The sequence below is a fragment of the Cupressus sempervirens genome, chromosome 8 (assembly GCF_028749045.1).
Source record: "Cupressus sempervirens isolate cs-2001-9-10 chromosome 8, ASM2874904v1, whole genome shotgun sequence".
Taxonomy (NCBI): domain Eukaryota; kingdom Viridiplantae; phylum Streptophyta; class Pinopsida; order Cupressales; family Cupressaceae; genus Cupressus; species Cupressus sempervirens.
Genome location: NC_143125.1, coordinates 404,264,383 through 404,290,016, shown reverse-complemented (window position 1 = coordinate 404,290,016; position 25,634 = coordinate 404,264,383).

Below are 25,634 nucleotides of genomic sequence, written 5' to 3'. Positions count from 1 at the left end.
TGTTAAAAATTGGCTATGACGGTTCAGCATGAGAAAGGCTTTACTCTTATTAGTTATGATGGTGCATCTTATATATATCACTATAGTCTATATTTGAATGTGATGGCCTACTGGTTTAGCTTAAAGTCTAGGTTTTATTTTGTCTTCACAGTTGTTCCCCAGTGACCGCTGTAGATGCAATTTTAAGATGCAGAATTGTATCAAGAGCTGAAGATAGATGTGAAGAAGGTTGCTACCACATCAAGGAAATTTGAATGCTATTTATGTTGTTAAACAACTACGCTACCTCAACAAAATATTATAAATCTTGACGGTAGTGCAATTTGAATAGTGACAACAAAATTCGCACAGTGCAATCCAGAAGCAAATCAAAGCATAAGAAATCTAAGAAACAAAATAACAAACTGATAGATCAATTTCTAACCTTGTCCCAATTTCTTTCCCTGAAAACAATAGTTCTTCAAAAATAGAAACCAGTATCACCAAAAACAATTGAATTAATTATGTCCAATATTTTGTACTCTTTAAAAATAGATTTCAAAGTTCTATGCACCGAACGGAATTCTTGAAAAGGCATCCGAAGCTGAAGCAGATATAAGTGGAAACAGGTGAAAAGTTAAATCCCATTATGTAATGCTTATTTCGTCAATAGAACAGGGTATGAATATCAATCAAAATGTAGAGGAGAGGAAAATTACAGTAAATATGGAGGCACAGAGAAGGCATCTGAATTGTTTGATAGAATGCCTCAAAGATATCTCAAGATATTCCTTAAAAACCAAAAGGGGTTCTTCCGAGAAACTTTCAAGCAACTACAATTAGTAGATGTAAAACTAAGTCCTCCAACATCATGCTCCGCCTACTTTCTTCTACAATATAGAATAAAAGCACATAAATAAATCATTCCACCTTGATCCAAATCTATATTCAATTATGCTAGTTGATTACACTATAATAAATACTACATATATAGAGCTATATATTTTAAACTATGAACTGGTTATGTAGACAACATATGTAGGTAATGAGTAAATGCGGATGGTTAGATGTAGTTATATTCAGAAATTGATAATAACAGATAGTGCAAGTACCACACAAGTGTTGCAGCCACAAAGTCTTTTTATAGAAATACCAAGTACATTTATTCTAAATATCTCCAAAATCTATATAAGTCCATACATACCAAAACAACTCAAGCATCCAATACCCATAAGTATAAAGTGTAATTTCTATTAAGTACAAAGTGCAAATGAATGTTCATGTTTCCTAGAACAACTAAGTTTGAGAGTTGTAGTCTTCCCACATCCTTTGGACTATGTTATCTCAAAATTTCCCCCAGTCATCTCTATCCCATTGGTTCATCCCATAAGTCTCAAGAATTGGCACATTACTCCTAGCATGATCATCATCCTCTTCAATTTCCACTTCTGATGGAACCCCATCCTCCATCATAATGATTTTTTGTAATATGCCACATGCTAAAACAATCTTTGTTTGGGTCATGATATTATATGATGTCGCATGCTTAAGGATAGGAAAGTGTTGCTTTAAGATACCAAATGTATGCTCTATCACATTCCTATGAGAGGAGTGTTGATGGTTAAATAACTCTTGAGGATTACTAATGGGGTTTTCTCTATGAAACTCTTTTAGGTGGTAATGTGTACATCAGTATAGAGCAAGAAATCCAAGTACAGTTGGATACCTGACATCAACTAAATAGAATTTTCCTATGCAAATACAAATAAAGTTATAGTCAACATATAGCATAAAAATTTTGATTTAATATAATTAAAATATAACCACATAAAAATATGAATTAATATACCAAGGGGAACCACAAGGGGATCTACTCTAGAGAGAGTCAAAGCAAGCACTCGACTATCTACAGTAGACCCTTCCCAACCAGCAAGAATGTACTAGAAAACTTATGGTCAAATGAAAAAAAATCCAAAATATTCTATGACAAGTTTCCTTTTCTATCTTGATATTTGTCTTCGACATCCACATCAACCATAACTAGCATATGGGTCCCATCAATTGCACCAATACAATCCTATAATAAGAAATATTCTTATCAAATACCTATTAATATATTTAAGTTTGTAGTGACGAAATACATGGCACTAGTATATTTACCTTTAAGAATGGATGAAAATGGTCCTTCCCAACTATTTCTAGAGGAGTGGTTGCAACAAGGGGTAAAAGATACTCGTTATGAAACTCTAAGATAGCCTTCAACACCTTGTGGAAGTGTTGACTCACTGTCTCCCCAGAATGACCAAATTTATGACCAATTTTACGATTCCTTAGATTATGGCCAATGGTATGGAGGAACATAACAAGTTTTTCTTCTAATGTTAAATTTGGCATATCTTGAATTCTCCCTTTTCGCCTTAGAATTTTGGCCAAGCAAAAGAAGACTAATCTACTCATGCATATTTGGTTATGACAATCAGTATTATTTGAATGGATAATACACTTATAAAAAGGACATAAAGGTCTTATTTGCTTATGTCTCTAACTTCTATCTTCTTAAGAAGATGCTACTATGAATATGGTAAGGGTGGAAAGCAAAACAACAAGTAGGCACATGACCTTGATATTTTTAACAATGGCTCCTTGGATTTCTACATCATCAATAGTATCCATTGAATGACCTACAACCACATAATGGATTAAATGTTTGGCATACTCATATAATAATATTATATATCATGCAGGAAAAACATTAATCACATGGACTTGTATAGACACGCTAAACATAGATTTATATCAAAACATACAGCATAATAAATATCAAAACATAGATGTTGATACAGTCAGCATTATGATCCATCAAAAATAGCCTCCAATTCTTTAAGGAAGACCAAATTTTCATTTTTAAATTAATTTCAACATATCTCAATATTGTTCTACACCATTATTGTTATATTTCAAGGTCACTCATTACTGTTCTACACCATTCTTCCTATTGGTCTTCAACCAAATACAAAAAGCCTCCAATCATGGTTTTCATCTATAAAGATAACACTAAAAATAAACATAGATTGCATTCTACAACTTTCATTTATTCACATAACAGTATTTACTAGCCTAAATCACTTCTTCTATGAATATTAAAAATGGTTATAAGATTAGGCCTGCATTGAATTACAAAAATGTAAACATTATCCATTATTAGAGTTGGTCATCTTATTATGTAAATGTGGCTGCATTCTAAAGCCTTTAAATTTTATATCCAACTATCAATATAAATACTATTGTAATCATCCAAGAGTGAAAGAGTTGGAAAATGCTTGTCAGTCTTTGTACAACATTTTATATTTATACTCCACTTGATTTTCTTTAGAACTAAAAAATTAAATATATGTATGAGATGGAAGTCTCAATAATTGAAAAATTTCTCAAAAGTTAAACGAGTTCTTGTTGAGGAATTAACAATTATTGTAGCCACCAACATAGCACTCCATGTTTACATGCTCTCAGTCCTCCATTTTAAGGGAGAGAAATGTGTTTGAGGTATTAAGGTGAAGATGCCACTTTTTGCATAGAATCTACTTATGATAGAATACCTTGATCTTAGTTTTTTTAACATTTTAAGATATTCATTGATGAGCATCTTAAAGACACAAAGAAATTGGTTCAAGAATACATTTTAATCAACAATGGTAATTTCAAGTTAAGACACCTTAAGGAACATTATTTCACTCTCAACATTTACAAAACCTAATTAATATGAAAGCTAACAATTGTATTTTGATGCACCAAAAGTTTCAACATGGAGGGAGGGAGAAGAAATTTATCTAACTTGGGATTTAACAATCAACGAAAAGACAACTTCCATGTATGCAAGAGAGTAATAAACATTATTCTAAAGATGAAAAGGAACACACAATAGGTGTTTTGGAGGATGAAAGTGTTCCTATTATATAAGAAACACTTGTTAAAATTAGTGGAGTAGATGTTCATTTGATAGATATAATGGGATGTGTGAGTTTAGCTAGAGGAGATCTCTCTATAGATAGACTATCTCAACTAAGTACATAGTTAGCTATCTTTGAAGGTGGTGAAAATAAGGTTTGAGTTGTCATTTTTCCCTACTAGTATCTACTCATATTGCATATTTTCAGGTGGCTCGTTGGGTATTTACACTGACAATGATGGAAACCAGTGGCTTGTCAAAGATACTAAGATTGACACACTCAAAGTATAGTTTCAAAGAGCATAGGTCTGATTATTAGGGTTTTAAAGTAAATAGAATAAGATTGGGCCTTTGTGCTAGACCTTGGAAATAAGAACACCTCCATGTGCATTGTTGTCATTAATGTCATCAAAGTTTATGAATGATCGGACTCAATCAAATGGTTTGTTTTCCTACTACTAAAGATGGTACTATTATTAAATTGAACTCTCTGATTTATTTGTTCTTTTTTCTTGATCCATCAAGCTATTTAATCATTAAGGTTTGAGAAGAGGCTAACTACAATTTTAGAGTAGGGTTTCCAGAGGAACAAAAGACCACCTGTTAATTCATACATTCCCAAAATGATTTTTAAAAATGTATAGTTTAAAACAATGGTTGATAATGATACATGCAATTATTCCAGTAGGAGTAGAAGCAAAGTTGATTTGATAGTTATGTTCTAGCTCTCCCATACACTCAACAGAAACCCTTATGTTGAGCCCACTGTATTCAAGTGATGCAATAAAAAAATCAATCATTTTTAATCTTTAAAAAATCCATTGAAGCAAATTGAAAACAAAAACAAAATACCTTTGAAATTGAATGCAGATTCCATCATGATAACTGAGAGTAGAGGTGAAGCCACTGTGGACAAAAAAAATGAAAACTAAACCCTAAGAATTGAGAGTGAATATGAGTTGTTGTGGAGAAGAAAATGATTTAGTCATAACACCAAAATTATTTATCCCTTACGTGCAAACTCACAGACCTAAAAAATTACATAATTTGGAATAATAGGATTGAGAATAGGAATGGCCTATTCTAATAACAAGTATTTTTTGGCATAGATGTATGCCCATTTTAGGAGTAAAATTGGAATGCATAACCCTATTCTCTATTCCAATTTGGTGTACCAAATAGAGAATATAAAACATATTCCAAAATGTCTCTTCCTATTCTAGAAACCAAGCGGGCCCTTAGAGATTATCATTTTTCCAGAACAAAAAGCTATAAAAGCATCAGTGATAGCTAGCCATGGTCTTCCTAGGTTGATAGGATAGCCACCCAAGGTAGCTTTACAAGGGGGAATGAAAAAATATACTTGATATTCATACAAATCTAATGTGGCCGTTACATTTTCAATCATTCTATCTACTTTCACAATAGAGTTATTAGCAAGATGATAGATTATAGGGGTTTCTCTTAGGCCAATGATGTGTAGGTGAGACAAACCCTCCCTTGTCATGACATTAATTGATGCTCCCAAGTCAACTAAATCATTTTGAACCTGGACCCCATTAATAAAAATAATAACAACAAGACTTCCAAGATTTGAGTATTTAGGGATTGACAACTTATCCAACATCAAGTCTAATAATTAACCCATAGCATGAACTATTTGAAGATCATTTCTTTTCTTACCAAGTTTTTAAATACAAGATTCTCTAATGGCCTTAGTTTACACATGAACCTCATTAATTGCATCCACCAATGGTATTTTGACTTTCATCTATCTCAATTGATTAAGCAATTCTACTACAAATGAATTTTCAATAGAGGTAGCAAAGTTAGTGATGCAAGAGCATCCTCGGTTGCCTTTTAATCCTACTCATTTTTTACATTATGCTAGTTACTCTTGAGTTTTAGTTATTTTTGAGTTCTAGTTACTATCAAGTTCCAATTATTGTCAAGTTTCAATTGCTATTAGTTGTCCAGTATTGGCCTATCTATCTAGTGTTGGCCAAGTTGTCCAATGTTGACTGAGTGTTCCTTCATGTGTTGAGTGAACTTGATATTTGATGATGCTCTTTTTCTTCTTTGATTGAGTCTATTTGTGATTGGTTCTTATTTTGATCCAACTTATGTGTTTAATTTGGATCATGAATTTAATGATAGGATCATGTCTTGGGATGTGTGCAGGTTATTTTAAGGTCAACCTTTCTATTATGTAATGACCTAGAATCTTTTGTAAGCCATTTTTGAAAGTATAAGGTTATTTGGTTTAGGTTAGTTAATGATGTAGAGAGTTCAGAGAAGATATTTTTGGAAAAGTTAATTTGTAGTTGGATCATGGAAATTGAAGTTGTATTTTGTATCTAGTCATAATCTAGAATGCCTTACAACTGGGCATGTATGCTGATAATTTAATGAATCAATAAAAGTGTTTACTTTCTCTCTCCTTGGTGTTGTTCTTTGTGTTTTTTCTTTCATTATGTTTACTCAGCAAGGAAATTGAATAGTTAGGTGTGCCTCTAACGCTAGCTATTCTAATATCTCCTTGCATCAGTTAGCAAGCCTCTAAGGAAAGGGTGGAGTTTATGTTATAGGAATAGATGATGGAACAGTTGTTGTAGGAGTAGATGATGGAGTAGGTGTATCCTCATTTTCAAAAGAAGAATCATCAGTAGTCACTTCTATAATGATAGGATCCTTGGGTGCAGGAAGAGAATTTCTTAACCGCAAATGTATGTCATCAAGAGGTATAGAATAAGTTTTCTATCAGTTAGGTTTCTTGTTAGCATTGTGTCATGCCAAAAATTTACAAGGAAAAACATAACTTATTTTATTTTATTTTTAAGTACAGTTGGGATACTTGCACTTTGATATTAACATGTTTCAACTTGGTTTTCAATTCATTATGTGATCAAGACACATCTACTCAAGGTACTTGAGTAAATGTTATGATCATATGGTATGGTATGTAATGATACTTACTACTATCTCTACTTGAAGGTACTCTCTTTAATAGGTTAAATTAGTATAGGGTAATATACTTAACAATTTCATGATACAATAACATTTCCCAACTAGGCCTTAGGAATCTTGGGGCCATATACTTATGATTGTATGTACCTATAGGATTTTGTTAGGTTACGTGTATAATTCCAATCGGGTGATAGGGTCAGATGACTCATTCCCTTTGATACCCTAGTATCGCAACATAAACGATTATGATGAGGAATACTTTTTTATTTATTTAGGGTTCATGTGATTACATATGGATGGATAATGCTAGCTTCCAAGATCATAGGTTTTTCCACAAAGTCTTGTTGTGTAAGTGATGGTATACGATATCACTTTTAATTCCAAATAGATGTTTTAATGAATGCTTCCATTTCTACATATGTGATTCATACATCTTGGCTTATATAGTATTTCTATATAATTGCATTATCAGGATGTAGGTGCAAGGCTTAATTACTTCATGAACATGAGATATAGTACCCTGAGTCACTACAAGAATATCGAATCCTAATTACTTACTGCAAGGTCTATTTTATTAAATCCATATTATCTTTTAACTAATCTCTACCCTTTTAAATAACATACTAAAACATTAAATCTCCTATACTTATCAACATTAACACTATCTTACTTACTAATTCATTTAACAAATACTAATTACCAAAGATCTTTCTTTTTTACTGACTAACTTAATATCAATAACTAACTAAATTATCAAAATTATCTACTAACTAAATAATACTCCCCACTTACCAAATTTCATATTTCTAAAAACTAACTCATAAATAAATACTTCCAATCATCCACTAATATCTATTAACAAAATTTTTCTATTAAACATCCAATTGTATAATCTTAATTTTTAACCACTAAACACTTTACTAACACTAGTCACTAACTACTTAATTCATACTAATTATTAACTATAAGCTTACTTTATCACAATACTATCTACTAACATTTACTACTAACTAACATAAATATTTTTACTAACCTTACTACTAATTAACCTATCTACACCTTAAGGATTTGAGCAATATGCAAAACAAATCCATGAAGTCTTCAAATATCTACAGGTAGAAAACCTGTCACAAAGAAGAAAAAGACAAAAAGAGGCAAGGGTTTGCTCTGAAAATATACAAATTGTATTCTCAGAAAAAGAAAAGATGTTGATTATTACAAAAGATCAATCCTTATAAAAGGAGATAGAAACCCAAAAGGATAACCTAAAAAGTTACAAAGGGTAACCTAAAAGGTAAAAGCTATTTATTAATTATTAAATAGAGAATGCAAAAGGTGCATAAAGAAAAATCTTAAGAAGGGATAAAAGATTAATTTAATTTTTTCTCCCTTCTTAAGATTTCTCTTTATGCAACCTTTGCATTCTCTATTTAGTAATTATTAAATAGATTTTACCTTTTAGGTTTACCTTTGTAACTTTTTAGGTTACCCTTTTGGGTTTCAATCTCCTTTTATAAGCATTGATCTTTTGTAAAAATCAACATCTTTTCTTTTTCTAAGAATACAATTTGCATATTTTTAGAGCAAACCCTTGCCTCTTTTCTTTTTCTTCTCTATGACAGGTTTTCTATATGCAGGCATTTGAGGGCTTCGAGGATTTGTTTTGTGTATTGCTCAAATCCTTCATGGTATCAAAACTAGATCTATTGCAGCTTGTTCAGTATTTGAAGAAAAAGGAGAATGAGGGTTTGATAGATTGAATCTAGAGTTTTTTTGGGTATTTCTTGAGAAAATAGGGATTCACTTATTTTTGGAGTAGTTTGAGGCCAAACAGACTACGTAGATGGATGCAAAAGTGTCAAAAGCCTTGTTTACATATAAATTTTGTCCATTTTGGACAATATTGATCTGGGAGGGAAAAAAAATTTGTCTAGAAGGTCGTATAGCCTCTTGCATGCACTCCAAGAACAATTATTTTTAAAAAATTAAAAAGAGGCCACAGGCCATTTTTTGGCCAATAGAGCCTTTTTTTCGATGCAGGCATCATTTCTCGATTCCACTGTAGCCTTTCCCAATTATCTCCTGATGCAACCATAATTTCTTAGTACTGCTACCAAAATCTCCTCTTCCACCATCGAAAGTCTTCCCACCACCACTAGCCAAGACCCACCATCACTTTTCTCTAGCCATGTTGCCCCTGCAGCCACCATTGCTCCACCACCAATAGCTCCACTACCCTTCAGCCCCTTTGCCTCCTCCGTCCACATGGCGTCACCCACACCTACTAGTTGGCATTGGTATCATGTCAATGTTGGACTAACCACCAACCTTCCCCTTCAAGATTCATGACATGGTTTAACCAACTCCTATGTTTTATAAGTCAAGTGGTTGTATTGGGCATTAACAAGTTTGATCTTTTGGTGCAATAGCAACTCTAGCTTGTAACAAGTGGTATCAGAGCTTGATCACAGGTTCAAATCTCCTCGAGTAATGTTGAGGGGGAAATTTTTGGACTAACCACTAGCCTTCCCCTTTAGGATTTATGACATGTCTTAACCACCTCCTATGTTCTATAAGTCTAGTGGTTCTATTGGGCATTAACAAGTCGATCTTTTGGTTCAATGACAACTCTAGCTTGTAATAGTCAGAACCTACCACTTGTCAGGTGCCATGTCAGCATCTGGGCCTCCACCTCCATGTGGTAGTCCTTTTTTGCTACAATGGCCCCTAGGCCATCAATTTTAAAGTAATGAAATGTTGACAACAACACTACATCATCCCTCTTGCATGCCCTTTAAGTCCTTTTTTGACCTACTGCTGGTTTTTTGGTCATATCTTGAGCATATAGAGGTTTTCTTTCAATCCAAAAGAAGCATGAAAAATTTGGTTCTGAGATGGAGATAATGGCATAGGGATTTTAAGGTTTTGATGTAGTTTGATTGCTTGTTTGGGTAGTCAAAGGTGGGTGTTCTATTTTTCACTCTAGATGGCATATCTTGAGCATCCCAACTTCATTTTTTAAAAACGTTATATTTTTGGAAAGCTTGTTCAGTACTCTTTCAATAAATGCTAGTTTTTCTTCTAGATTTTGTTCCAAGATCTTTCTATTATGCTTTTTGATTTATTGTACTATGGTAGATATCTTGATTTATTGTACAGTTTCTTATAAGCTTTAAATACTATCACTTATTTGATTGATGAAGAGGATTTGATCAAAAGATGTAACAATAACACCTAGAGAAAAGGTTGAGTTATGATTATGTAATGAAGTACAAGGATCAATTGAGATAGTGATGACATGATGTATTGATAATCTACTTAAAGTTACAAAGGCTGATTACACTAAGAAAGATTATAAGAACAAGTTACACAAAAAAAAAATTTGCTAAGCTTAATCGAGTGAATAGTAGGTGCTGAGAAAAGTCAATACAAGCCAAGTAGAAAATCAGTTGGAGCCGAGTAAAAGTTCATTCTAGTGTATACCCAGTAGAATAGTGGATGCCACGTAAAGTTTACTTGATGTCAAGCACTAGTAAACTTTAGTTTGTGCTGAGTAATTTCACAGTGGATGCCGAGCAATGCAATATATGTCGAGCATAAGAAGATTGATAATGCTGAGTAGCTGCATTATTTAAAATATCATGGATTCGATGAATCTGAGCTAACAAGTTTATTTTCTTAGATTGTGTGAACCAGATGGTAGATGAGGTTGATGAGCTAGCGGCACAAAATTTAAGGTAAACTATTTTTAAGCGAATTCAAATAGATTCTGGAAGAAGTTTCTAGAAGAGATATGAGATATGGGGTAGATACATTGTATCCAACCTAATCTATCCAAACCCTAAATTGGATGATGGAAAATGAGTAGAAAAATATCTTAATTTCCTATTTATAGGGATAACTAGTCATGAAGCAAGGTTGTCATGTGCGAGAACTTAGAGAGACAAGGAGTCAAGGGTTTTGCTTCATCTAGTGACCTAAAGAAGAGTTTGTGATGGCATGGTAAGCAAGAAGGCTTAAGGAGATGAACGTTTGAAGGTTGAACAAGCTATCAAAGCCACAAAGTATGAAGGCCAAGTAGAATTGAGGACTGAATAGAGATCTATAGTCTACAAGAGAAGTTGTAAGTTGTATTAGATCAAAGACTTATTGTTACTCTCTAACAATTGTTTTAGTCTAGGGTAAATCCTTTGGATTAAGGTTGATCTAACAGTCACGTGTAAATCTTTTAATTGGGTGATATTTCAAGTGAATAGTGTAAAGTCCTCTAACAAGGCTCACTCCTAATAGGGTGATTGAAATCCTTTAACTAGGTCACATTTAATAGTGTGTATTGCAACCTTTAATAGGGTTTCCCTTTCACATGGCATCTCTTTAGAAGAGTGAAAAGAGTAGCATGCTACTGGTGGTTTTTCCCAGATTGGGTTTCTATGTAAATCATTGTGTCAAGTGTGTTGATGAATCTGTTATATTTTATGCTTTACATTTATGCAAGTTGATTTGACAATAACCTACAAGTTTTAAGTGATTATGTAATCTTATGGATGCATGCATAAGTATAAATGTTTTATGGGTTCACTAAGCTATAAAAAGTTTTATCTATACATCTTGACCTTGGATAACTAATTCACTTTCCTCTCTCAATTATTCTAAAGTATTCCAACAATTGGTATCAGAGTCTTATTGCTTGAGAGAACTAGTTTAAAAGTACTAGAAACATAAAGATCAAGATGTCTAAAAGAGAAGTACCCAAGCTCAATAGAGATAACTTTCCTACATGAAAAATTTTGATGAAGCTACACCTAGGAGGACTTGGAGATCATGCACAATCTACTACTTTTGTGGAGCATGTTGATCCTACTAGTGCCCATACTACTGATGATATGAGGAAGAAGAAAGAACACAACCAAGCAATGCTAGAGATTGCCTCTACCCTAAGTTACGTCAAATTTGATGATATCAAAGGTCTTGACAGTGGAAAGAAAATGTGGGATGCCCTAACCACTATCTATGGAGGAGATGCAAATGTTCTAAGAGCCAAAGCTAAAAATCTTAGAGGTAAGTTTGATGATATGAGAATGGAAGAAGGTAAGAATATTGATCAATATGTTGAAAGGATAAAAGAAGTTGTCAATGCAATAAGAGGAGCTACTAGTAATATAGATGATGAAATTATTTTAAGAAAATTTTTGAGAACACTATTACCTATATATGCTATTAGAGTATCTACAATTCAAGAACTGAGATGCATTTTAGGGAATAAGCTATCACTTGAAGGTCTGGTAGGTAGACTCACTACTTTTGAGCTATCTAACTTTGTTAATTACAAGCCTAAAAATATTGAATTTTCTTTAAAAGCAAAGGTGTCATTAGAGGAGCTTGATGAGAAGAAGAAGAAGAAAAAGAAGTATGTGCCCAGTGACACTGATACAAATGAGGAGGATGTTGAATAGCTTGAAGCACTACTGGTAGGAAGATTTCATAAAGGAAAAGGCAATTTCAAAGTTAAGTTACCCATTATTTGTTTCAATTGCAATGAAGTTGGTCATATTGCTTCTAGATGCCCAGAGAAGAACTACAGAGGTGGTGACAAATACAAAAATAGAATAGATGAAGATAGCAAGGATTACAAGGATAAAAGCAAGAAGTCTTGCTACATTACTAAAGATGAAACAAAGGATGATTCCGATGAACATGATGATGAGGTGGTGTATATTGCAATGAAGGAAAAATCTAATGAAGATGAGGCAACTATACTTGTGACTTGTGTGAACAAGAATAAAAAATATATCATTAATATTGGATGTTCACATCACATGACTAGAGAAAAAAGTAAGTTCATTACCCTGAATTGTTATGATGGAAATAATGTAAGATTTGGTAATGATGCACCATGTTGGATAAAAGGAAAAGGTTCTATGAAACTCACAGACAAGATTTTATGTGATAATGCTACTATGTTGAAGGACTTAACTATAATTTTTTGAGTGTGTCACAATAGAATAATTTGGGATGTAAGGTTGAGTTTGAAAAAGAGATTGCTAAGATATATGACACAAATGGGAAATTTATTGGAAAGGGCGATCAAACTAGAAGTAATCTATTTTATCTTGACATAGAGGATGCTACTTGTCTTGTTGTAAAGTTTGATGATGTATGGCTATGGCATAAGAGGCTATGGCATGTTAATTTTGATAACTTAGTTAGTATCATTAACATAAAGAAAGTTAGAGGTTTTCATAAGTTGAAGAAGCTTGAAAATGTAATATGCAAACAATGTCAGTTAGGAAAAATGACAAATTCAAGTATTAAGAGTAAAACTTATACCTCTAAAGGAATACTAAAGATTGTTTATACTAACTTGTGTGGACCAATTGATGTGCAAAGCCACAAATAAGATAAGTACATAATGTTATTTGTTGATGACTATTCTAGGATGATGACAGTTATGTTTCTAAAATAGAAATCTGATGCTTTCCAAATGTTTAAGTGGTATTTGGAAAGAGTTGAAAAGGAAACAGGTAAAAGTTTGAAGTGTTTAAGATCTAAAAAAGGATGAAAATTCACATCAAATGAATTTGAGATGTTCTGTAATGATAAAGGAATCAAAAGACATACATCTGCCCCTAGAACACCTCCACAAAATGGAATAGTTGAAAGGAGAAATATATCTATAATGGATTGTTCTAGAACACTCATGATGGAGAATAATTTTTCTTTGAAATACTAGAGAGAAGTTGTAAGCATAGTTATCTATACCTTGAACCATGTGCAAATCAAGAAAGGTATTCATTCAACACCTTGTGAACTATGGTATGGATACTCACCCAATGTGAAATACTTTAAGATATTTGGAAGTAAATGTTACATTCTTAAAGATGTTAGGAATGGAAATCTTGATGTGAAAAGTAAAGAAGGTATATTCCTAGGATACTCTACAAGAAGTAAAGCTTATAAGTGTTTGAATACTAACACTAACAAAATTGTGGAAAGCACAAACGTGAACTTTGATGAATATATAGAAGCAAATGAAGTTGAATCTATGGAAAAACTAGAAGAATACAAATCATATTTATACTCTTATGAAGGAATGTATGCTAAAGAAGATGCTACAAATTAAGTTACAAAATCAACAACAAGTTTTAGTGACTTCTAAATCACACCCTATGAATGTCAAGTTACATTTAGAAACTGAGCTACATTCAAATGTCGAGTTATGGAATAAAGAAAATGCACATTTTGATTCTAAGGTTAGTGAACATGGAAGAGATGTTAAGATACCTGATAGAGATATACACATTGATTTTGAAATTGAAAGAAAAAGTGAAGAAACAAGAGCTGAGCCGAGAATGTCCAAATATGTCAAAAGACATCATCTTGCTACTCAAATCATTGGAGATAAGGATACTAAAACAATGACAAGAAACAGATTAAGAAGTGATACATATTTTTTGAGCATGATTAAACCCAAATCAATAAGAGATTCATTAGAAAATTTTGACTTGTATAAAGCCATGGATGAAGAGATTGAACAAATAGAGAAGAAAAAAACATGGAGCCTATTTCCTAGACTAGAAGGAAAAAATGTGATTGGTACTAAGTGGGTATTTAAAAACAAGTTAGATGAAAATGGTGAAGTCACAAGGAACAAAAAAAGATTAGTTTTCAATGGATATGCATAAGAAGAAGGAATTGACTATGGAGAGACATTTGCCCATATTGCTAGATTGGAAGGAGTAAGAACTCTACTTGCTTGTGTTGCATACAAAGGTCTCAAAGTTTATTAGATGGATGTTAAATCTACATTTCTGAATGGTATATTAGAGGAATAAGTTTACATAGAATAGTCAAAAGGTTTTGTTGATGTTAACAACAAAGATATGGTAAGTAGACTACACAAGGCTCTATATAGTTTGAAACAAGCACCATGAGCATGGTATGAGAAACTTCATAATTATCTTGTGAAGATTGGATTTGAAAGGACTAATGATAATAGCAATCTATACATAAAGACAAAGAAAGGAAAAAGGTATTTTGTTATCTAAAATATTTGTTGATGATATCATATTTGGAGGTCAAGATGTTTTATGTAAAGATTTTGCAAATCATATGAAGCAAGAATTTGATATGTCTATGTTTGGAGAAATCAATTTTTTTGTGAGTTTGTAAGTATATTAGATGAAATATAGTATATATATCACTCAATCAAAGTATGTCAAGGAAATGTTGAAAACTTTTGGATTGGAGGATTCCAAACTAGTAAGTACACCTATGGTGACATGACACGAGTTGTCAAAGAATGATGATTTAGCTGAGATGAATCAAACATTGTATAGGTCTATGATTGGAAAATTGCAATATGTAGTACACAGTAGACCTGATATTGCATTATCTATAGAGATAGTTGCAAGATTCTTTGTTAATCCCAAGGAGAACCATTTAATGGTTGTGAAGAGAATAATGAGATATCTAAAAGGAACATAAGAGTTTGGTCTATACTACAAGAAAAATAAAAAAATCGAATTGAGAGCCTACACTGATGTTGATTGGGCTGAAAACATTGATGACTGAAAAAGCACTAATGGAGGAGCATTTTTCTTAGGCAAGAGACTATTACATGGACTAGCAAGAAATAAAATTGTACTTCACAATCCACTACTAAAGTTGAATATGTTGTTCCTATTGTAAATTGTATAAACATTGTGTGGATCAAACAGCTACTCAGAGATATGAAGGAAGAAATCACAAAACCAATGATACTTTATTGTGATAATACTAGTGCTATCAATATATCAAAGAATCTAGTGATGCATACAAAAAAAAAAGCACATTGCAACCAAGTATCATTACTTGAGAGAGTTAATTCAAGATAAAGAGGTGAAGATGGAATATGTCAATACAAAGGAACAAATTGCTTATATCTTCACAAAACCATTACCTAAGGATGATCATGAGTATCTAAGAGGTAAACTAGAGGTGATACCCCTATCAAAGGGTATCTAGTAACAAGAGGATTTATTTGCATCAAACAAGCTAAAGTTCATATGTTACAAATTGGTGCAGAGGATCTTACTAGTAAAGAGCTAGAATTTCAAATCAGTCACAAGCAAGGTGATAGAGGGAGAAACTGAAAGAACCTTACAAAGACTATATCTACATGATAAGATGACAAGTTTTTGGTATTATTGTCAAATAGGGAGAGATTTATTGATCAAAGGGAGATAGATCAAGCTAGTATAAATGTTGAGGGAGAGTTTACTAATTAGAGGAGAATCAAGAGATTATTGTCAAAGAGATAGAGAGAATATAAGAAAGAGGGAGAAATCCTAATATATCTAGTCAGAGGGCATTATAAGAAAGAATTTTGTAACCTAATCAGAAGATGGAAGCTACTGATAGAGGGAGAGATTTCAATACAAGTTTTCTTTTTGGTATTGTCTTACTATTTTAACCTAGTCAATTTGGTTGAATGAAAGTGTTTACCATTTAGTTGATTTGGTTGATCAGTCTAGTTTGTCATTAATGCCAAAGAGGGAGATTGTTGAAAATAGATTAAAAAGATCATTGTTGAGAGAGATTATTGAAAGAGGGAGATTTTTTAAGAAGACTATGTTTTTCAATCATTGTTTTTTCACTAATTTCAAACCTTTTATTTGTTGGTAAGACAATTTCTTATAAGATTCAAGTACTATCACTTATTTGATTGATGAAGAGGATTCGATCAAAAGATGTAACAATAGCACCTAGAGAAAACATTGAGTTATGATTATGTAATGAAGTACAAGGATCAATTAAGATAGTGATGACATGATGTATTCATAATCTACTTAAGGTGACAAAGGTTGGTTACACTAAGAAAGATTAGAAGAAAAAGTTCTCTTCTAAGCTTGACCAAGTGGACAGTAGATGCCAAGAAAAGTCAATACAAGCTGAGCAGAAAATTAGTTGGAACTAAGTAAATTTCATTCTAGTGTATGTCAAGTAGAACAGTGGATGTCGAGTAAAGTTTAGTTGATGTCAAGCACCAGTAAACTTTAGTTCATGCCAAGTAATTTCATAGTGGATGCCAAGAAACGTAGTATATGCTGAGCATCAAAAGATTGATAATGTTGAGCTACTGCATTATTTAAAAGATTGTGGATTTGATGAATCTGAGTTAACAATTTTGTTTTCTTGGATTGTGTGAACTAGGCAAAAGATAAGGTTGATGAGTTGGTGGCACAGGACTCAAGATAAACCATTTTTAGGTGAATTCAAATGGATTATAGGAGAAATTTCTAGAAGAGATATGAGATATGGGGTAGATACATTTTATCCTACCTAATCCATCTGAACCCTAAATTGGAAAATGAAAAATGAGTGAGAAAATATCTTAATTTCCTATTTATAGGGATGACAAGTCATGAAGCAAGGTTGTCATGTGTGAGAACTTAAGAGAGACAAGGAGTCAAGGATTTTGCTTCATCTAGTGACCCAAGAGAAGAATCTACAATGGCATGTTAAGAAAGAAGGCTTGAGGAGATAAGTGCTTGAAGGGTGAACAAGCTATTAGAGCTACAAAGTGTGAAGGCCAAGTAGAATTAAGGACTAAACAAATATCTATAATCTACAAGAGAAGTTGTATGTTGTATCAAACTAAAGCCTTATTATTACTCTCTAAAAATTGTCTCAGTCTATGGTAAATCCTTTGGTTTAAGGTTGACCTAACAGTCATTTGTAAATCATTTAACTAGGTGGCATTCCAAGTGAATGGTCTAAAGTACTCTAACAAGGCTCACTCCTAATAGGGTGATTGAAATCCTTTAACTAGGTCACATTTAATAGTGTGTATTGTAAACTTTAATAGGGTTTTCCTTTCACAGAGCATCACTTCAAAAGAGTGAAAAGAGTACCATATTACTGGTGGTTTTTTCCAAATTAAATTTTCACATAAATCATTGTGTCAAGTGTGTTGATGAATCTACTATGTTTCATGTTTTACATTTCTGCAATTTGATTTGATAGTAACCTACAAGTTTTAAGTGATTGCATAATCTTATGGATGCATGCATGAGTATAAATGTTTTATGGGTTCACTAAGCTGTGAAAAATTTTATCCATACATCTAGATCTTGGATAATTGATTCACCCCCCCTCTCAATTATTCTAAAGTATTCCAACACTCCTCCCAACCATAGGCCTCCAAAGAGATCACCCCCGAGCTAGGGAGAAACAAGGCTCAAAACTGGTATCACATACAATCCTGCAATTGCAGATACATCACATTACAACACTTGAACAATTCCATCCTAAGGATATATCACAATGGTTCATCAATTGAACCATGAAAATAGGTTGAAGGTGTGCTTTTCAAATAGGAGACTTCTCATATCAAACAATATCTGCAATAACAAATTTCATGCTGTTTCGGGGCTTTCACAAATCAACAAATTCCATACCCTTTTGGGGCTTTCACAACCATCCTCCAAACACACTACCATCGGCAATAGCTTCCTTGGATCTCATACTCCATAAACTTCCTCATCTCCACCATACTTTCCTTATCACCCTCAAGCAAGATATGAATGGTTATGGCATACAATGGAGCCCATATTCCAAGGTTCTTGACTACATTATCAAGCCCAACTAACCCCTTCACCCTATATTTCTCTTCCCTTCCCAAAGGATGAGTGAAGCCCTTACACTGATGAACAACACTCATGTCAAAACAAAGAAAACAAGGTAAAATCAAGGAAAAAAACACAACAATAAATGCATCACAACATTTACAAAACAATTCAAAATGCATACTTTCATTTTTACATGAACATAGATTCAACAATATTATGCAACTTCAATGAAAATAATGGCATTGGCACCAACCTTCAATCCAAGCAAAAAGGAAAATGATAGTTGTTGAAGAGCTACCTTCCTTGGCCTTCCAAACCCTAAGAGTCTCTAAAATTAGAGAGTGGGTGGACAACCCACTAATTTCCCCCAAGCCCTCTAAAAATCCTCCAACTTCTCACTTAGCTAAAAATGGCCCAAACAAGAAGCCTCCCTTTTATTACATCCTTGCCCCTTTCTAAAATTATAATCTTGAACAAGAGAGAGAAATATGTGAACTCTTTAATTTCGAAATTCTAAGAACGTGACTTGTTGGGAGGGTTCCCAAGGTCATCTAGGCCTACTAAAGGTTAAATTTAGACCACCAACCCATATTACTATCATGAGAGCACTTATTTTTCACCAAAATAACCTCCTAGGACAAATTTCTGATCCTTAATAGTTAATAGCAAGTTGGAATTCGAATTTACCTCGATGGAGACTTCTCCTAACACTCTACCATAAGGGGTTAACTTGGGTACTACATTGGGTTAGGTTTAGGTTAGGTGAATTTTGCCCAAAACCCTAAATTTCAAGTCATCAACACATGGACAACACAAGTGTTTAGTGACACACAAAATAACACATTACATTTATATTGACTTGTCTCTAATCGTACATGAATTTAAGCTATTACACACATACAATTCATGTTTATGAAATAGAACACATTATAATGAGATCTGAATCTTTTTCACTGATTCAACCTTGGCTATGTCATGTTCACAAGGGCTTGAGCCTTGGTTCCCCATTAAATCCCATGGTTAAATTCATGTACACTAAACTCAAGAATTAGTAGTCCAAGAAAATCATGTAAGCAATATGTAAATATGTGCAATAAATCATTATCATATTCAACATTAGGGTTTCATACTTCATCATTTCCAATTAACTTACTTTTTCCTAATCATTCTCACATAAAACATTCAAAGCATTTAATATCAAATTCTGATTATTAAAATTAAACTTTACTTACCATGATCAAACTAATATTCTAAATAACTTCATAATCTATTTTCTAGCATAGTGGTGAAATACTAAAATCCACAACTATTAATTCCCTAAGAATGTGAATTAGGTCCTAGTGCATATCAAAATCTATCCTTTAATTCTAACTTCCACCTAAACATTATCATTTGACATTTCAAGCATTTCTAATATTCAATTTCTATTAACACAATTACATGAATGAAATCATTAAATACATCAATTAGTTCATAATGTGCAGAAATAAGTGTAGATCCTCAAAATATAAATATTAAAATGGCATAACCTAATACTCTCAAAAGTGTATCAAAACATTGAATTAGAAGCATCATAATGCAAATATGTTATCTATGCTAGGGAAAATCGGGTGAGGCCTCACACATTGGGATTAGGTTGGGCAAGAAGTTGAGTTTCCTTAGTTGATTTACATTGGTTTTAGGAGGAGAAAGTAATATAGATTTTTGTTGAGTTGGTGGAATTATGGTTTGCTAGTTAGGTTGATTAGTTCCTTAGTAAGGAGAATGTTTCCAGTTACCTTATGAAGGATTCCATTGATTAGATTGTTGCCAAGTTTGCTGAGGTTGTTGTCATTGATTATTTTGTCAATTTTGATGAGGTTGATGTCATTGTTGGTTAGGTTTCTACCATTTATTATATGGTGGTTATTTCCATTTGTTATTTCATGAAGGTTTGGATTGATTAGACCAACTATTATTCCAATTAGGACCTTGAGGACCAGGATTTGGAAATATTGGTTTTTCCATTGACTATTATTATAACTAGAATTTTGTAAAGGGTATTGAGGAATAACTTGTCTCTAGGTCCAAGGCTTTCCTTGAGTAACATAGAGCACATCCCCATTCTCATCTATGGCTTTGAATTCAAAAGGCATTAGATGGGCCTCCAAAAGGCCATTATCTTATATTTGCAATTCCTCTCTTTTCTCTACAATGTGTGAGAAATTCACCAAGCATAGCTTTAGCTTCCTCATGCTTCCTTTTACCTTGCATTGTATCCAGTTGTGTAAAAAAATTATTTGTAATTTCCTTCTTAAGATAAGATAGTGTATTCTAAAGATCCACATTAATACTCCTGAACCATTGAGTTTACTAGGTGCAGTCCTTACTCCTCTTTCTTTCTTCACAGTTTCCCTCAAATAACTAAGGCATATTGTTTTGATGTCTTTTCAACTCCTTCAAGAAATATCACCTCCTCCCATAAGGTCCAATGCTTCAATACCTTCATCATAAACATCTTTTAAGAAAAGATATTTTTGAGATTCCTCATTCAACTAAAGTTGAGTATTCCTTTGTAGATTGAACACGAAACTAGAGACATGGTCTTCTAATGTATCATCCTCTTTTTGTGACATTTTAAAATTTCATCCCCTTTCATATCACAACCTCTGTCATACTCCTTATAATCTGTAAGAAAAAAATCCTTAATTGCATCCCAATTAGCTATGACATTGGTGCCCAACATTGTAAACCATCATAAGATTTCCTCCTTCAGAGACTATGAGAACAACTTCAACTTAGTTGTATGGTCATAACTTTCACATAGGATACAAACTCAAACAAAAAGGTTTCAGGGTCCTCAATAATAAGGCCATATAATTTTTGCAATGCAGAAGAACGAATGTTCTTCAAATTATAAGTATCATGTTGATCAAGTATAGGAAAGGGAAAGGTAGGCTGAGCCATCCTTGGTGGTGGTGGTGGTATTGCTTGTCTTGGTTGGTAGATTACAAGAGCTAGATGGTTGTCCTAATATTATGGTTCAGTAGAAATGTCATTCAATTGCAATGACCCTTCAAAAGATGGTGGTGAAGGTAATTCTTCTTAGGCATCATTAAATGGGTTTTCAAATAGTGGTTCTTCAATAGGTTGGTTTACTTCTTGGTTTTCAACTTGTGGATCTTTTGGCTCAGGGTATACAATTTCTTCTATTTCAAAGGGATCATTCTAAGGTAGGAATATCCCAACATGGTCTCTTCTTCTATGCATGCAAAAATAAGAAAACAAAACTTCTATTTTATGGAAAATTAGAAATATGATCCTTGAGAAAGGTTTAGATTGACACCATCCTCGACAATGGCACAAAAAATACTTGGTAAATTAATTGGTTTAAAATTAGAGCTTATACCCATTTCTTATGGATTGGACATCCTTAAACACTAACCAAATAACCCATTGAACTCATTTAGTTTATCAACCATGAACATATACTTGAAATGGTATTTGCAAAGTATATGCTCTGAACCTTCCAAGTTGTCATTACTAATATTATAAAAATCGAGATGCTAAGCTAAAGAAAATTGAAATATTGAACTTAAATATAAGATTGAATAGATAACCTATTGCATGAGAATTAAAACACAAATAGGATACTACTCTATTTTCCTATGTTGTATGTGTACACTCAAAAGTGTTACACTCTAAACCATTCTATCCAAATGATTCCATGAGTTGGAATGCTTGGATGCCGACTTAGAGCTCCCTATCCATGGAGTGCATAAGAGTGTATTTCAAGTTCAAGGGCTCTTAGCTGAGCCTTAGAGATAAGCTTCTTTCTAGTAAACCATGCAATGGGAGGTTCTTTGAGACAAGAGCAAGAATGCAAGTGTCTACAATGAATCCCTCAAGGATACAAATACGAATATGAAGACTACACTAGAATGAATATGAAAAGTGCAACTATTCTAAGCATGAATGAGAGTATTACAAAACCAAATATTAAGCTATGTGAGATTATTGCAAGAATGAAAGCTAAACTAAAATACAACTATGCTCAGAATGCCATATGATCCTATGCTAATATGTTGGAATGAGAGAATGTAGACAAGGAGTGAGAAGTTCTCCACAAAGCTCCAAAGAAATATGTTAGAAAACCTGCAACATAACAATATTCAAAATGAGGATGGATCCTTTGAGGGGGAAAGCTCTCTCCCTTTTAAAGTTGTACAGATGGTAGAAATCAAGATGAAGATGGTGGATGATCAATGATGGAATTTGAAAAGAGGAGTGATCCATGTGCACACACAAGTCAACCAATAGAATATAAGTTGACTTGTCATATAAGACAAAAGTCACGAAGCCTTTTCTTTTAATTTCCAAATAGAAAAAGTACTTTATGTGTGCACTTTAAGTGGGTTAGAAGAATGGGGTCTTCTATTTAATCAAAAGGGGACATGTTCTTTTAATCAAATAATGAACTTAGGATAGCATAGTCAAACTATAGGTTATAATCAAATAAATTGATTATTAGCAATTTGGTCTAGGTAAATGATTAAATTAATTTAGCCAAAATGTTGAAAAGGGGGCTAATAGTCTAGATGACCATTTTTAGGTGATTACATTTGCCCCTCTTTGACTAATGCGTGATCGATTTGGGAACACATTATGTCAAAGAAAATAGAAAGCCAAGTAGGTGGTGATAGATATAGATATCTGATTTTGACGAACGAAATGTAGAAAAAGATAGCAAGTCCTAAATGTACAGCCTGATAGTGGTAGTACTGAACACTAGGAAAAGATGATGTCAGAATTCAAGAAGAATGCTAACACTTAGCAAAGTAGATAGATCAAGAACAAGTGAGAAGATCAAACAAATGCTCCTAAGAAATAGATAGTTGTAGCAATTAGTGATAGAGTATTTTTGCCCCCTCGGGATCGAAATTGAAATGAGGTAAGGGGATGCAAAAACTGGCTAGACATGAGAAAATTAGAATATAGCAATGTCCAAGATGACAAATAGATGATTAGAACCCAAGAATGACTATAAGAAACTGATAAAATGCCCCAGTTTGACTAGAGTTGACCTTGAAGGATACAGTGTAAAATTAGGTCAAATCTAGTAGAAAAATGATTTTAGACATGAAAAGGTTGAATTTTAGTAGATATGAAGTATGGAAATGATGAAGACATGAAGAAATGAAGATGCCCCAATGATGATTCAGAAATTAGACCTTAAAAGGTCAGCTAACTGCTTAGGAGAAAGTAGAATTTTAAAAGACAATTTTGACCATCAAGATGAACTCAAATTTGGATTTCAATCCCAAAAATGAATCCAAGATGTTGAAATTATTTAAGAAGTCAAAAATTTATATAATGTGATGATAAGATAGAAAAGAGATGAAGTGAAAGATTAAGAAGGTGAAAAGACATGAACAAGAAGAAAGTAAAGAAACATATGAAAGGAGTTAGCTGATATGTCTGTGAAAAGATGAAGAGAGAGCTCTCCCCATATGCAAGAATGCAAGACTAAGCTAGAAAATGAATCTAAAATGCAAGCTAATATGAAAAGTGGTTTACCAGCAAGAAGCGCATAACATTTAGACTCTTAATTTCATCATTGAGCATTTATTAGGGACATCATGAGATCATACAACCATCACTAGTATAACTATGAGGATATGAATATGATTGATATCAGATAGGTATGTGGAAATCCAATCTAAGCATCAGAGACATGTAAGTCAAGATAACTACACAATTAGATTCCCTAAGTTTAATTTAGCAAGATTACACTTGTATCAAGGCATAAGCACTAGGATAGAGTGTGGTCTTGCAAAAAAGTCAAGGATGATATATTTGTAAGTCAAAATGTTGAATAGGTCAAGCATAAATGCTTACAACACTATAGAAAAACAAAGTATACCCACAAGAAGAAATTAAGAAAACATGCCCCATGCCCCCAGTCTTCTATTTAATGACATCCTTGAAAAACTATTAGGGATGGAACATATAGTAAAGAAATCATCATAGACATCACACAAAGTAGATAAAGATCAGCATAGCTCAGTCGTTTAAGTGTTAAAGTGCATGTGTGTAAGTCACTTGGCCATTTCTTCAAGACTTGATTCTGATAGTGAGAAAAATCATGACATTGGAGACCGTAGGTAAACTATCTAAAAAGTGTTGAGAAACACTTGATGTCAAAGTGGGTGGGGGAAGTGTTGAGAAACACTATTCTATGAGTTGTCGAAGAAACCCTAATGCACAAGAATACCTTAATAGGCTAAGTAGCTATGCCCCCGAGATGAGGACAAGAAACAATTCCAAGCTAGGAAATGTGTAGTGAAATGGATGATTGAGACTAATCGACATAGGTGCAAGGGTTTCAAGTAGCGCTTGTTTTCAGGTTTTCTCCAATTGACAAAATTTTTTAGGACTTTTTTCAATTTTTTTTATTTTTGTATTTTTTATTTTTTTGGTGATACATCAAAGTGCCTATTGCTAGGTTTTCACTAAAAAGATCTTTTTTTGGGGATATTTTTTGATTTTAAGGATTTTTTTCAGAATCATATATGATTTTTTTTTGGAATTTTTTAGAAGGTTTTAGATATCACTAGTTCTCAAGCAAGATCACATCATTTTCTCCCAATGTCTAGCAAGGTATAGAATATGATGGAGAAATGAGCCAGTGAATAAGCAATAATGGATGAAAAAAGAGTATGAAGCAAGTGAAAGTGATCCTCAAGGATTGCCTCCTCAAGAGTACCCAAGCTAGGGAAAGACGTGAAATAGTCATATGAAGCATATTTTGGATAAGCAATTGAAGTAATGAGAAAGATAGCATGTAGGATAAGAAATGAAGCCAAAAAGTGTGATAGCATATAAGATAAGCGATGGAAGCCAATGAGTAAGATAGCATGTAGGATAAGCAGTGGAAGCCAATGAGAAAGATAGCATGAAAGCATGTAGTCCAAAAGAGTAGACATGTCAAGAGATCTAAGAACCATTTTTTATTTATTATGATCAAGACCAAGGGGTCAATAAGATAGTATAGCAATGGGATAGAGAAATAAGAATAACACTCAAGATAGAGGCTATGAGTGAATGGAAGAGCACAATAGAAAATTTGGTGGATAAGATAGCCAATATGCAAA